Below are 656 nucleotides of genomic sequence, written 5' to 3' on the forward strand. Positions count from 1 at the left end.
ATTTAGCAGACCCCTATTTTGATTTTCTTTTAAAAATGTATTTAAATGTTTTGTCACGTTGGTTATTCAGACATTTTTAAACGCTGGTTTGTTTAAGGAATTTTTTTTTGATGCACTATATGTTGGATATTGTACTGAAACATGTTCATAATAATAAACATGTAATTAAAACTACAGTTTACATGACACATTTTAAAATGGAATTCTTTAAATACAGTGGTTTATATAATTGACTGTTAGAATAACAACAGCTAATTAGTATAATTTACTCGTCAAGTGTAACAAATCAAGGTAAAATTATTTATTTTGAAATATTTAAAATATGTTATTAAAATTTTTAAATGAACAGCAGGCATGATGGTTACAATGTCCGTTTATTATATACATAGAAATCCTTAAAGCATGCTTTTCTAAAGATCCAGGTGTGTCACCATTTTACAAACGTGTCGCAACATGAACAGGCGCATGCAGAGAAAAAACAGAATGTTCCACAGACATCCAAGTATGACACAATTTCTTCACAAATAATTAAATTTGACTCATGAAATTCACAAAAATGCAAATAGAAAAAGAAGAAAAATTAGTGAAAAGCTATAGAACAACAAATTATTAGATCGTTTAGCCTTATCAAATTGTTCAACTCTTAAATTGAAGCA

The sequence above is a fragment of the Oryzias melastigma genome, linkage group LG12 (assembly GCF_002922805.2).
Source record: "Oryzias melastigma strain HK-1 linkage group LG12, ASM292280v2, whole genome shotgun sequence".
Classification (NCBI taxonomy): Eukaryota; Metazoa; Chordata; class Actinopteri; order Beloniformes; family Adrianichthyidae; genus Oryzias; species Oryzias melastigma.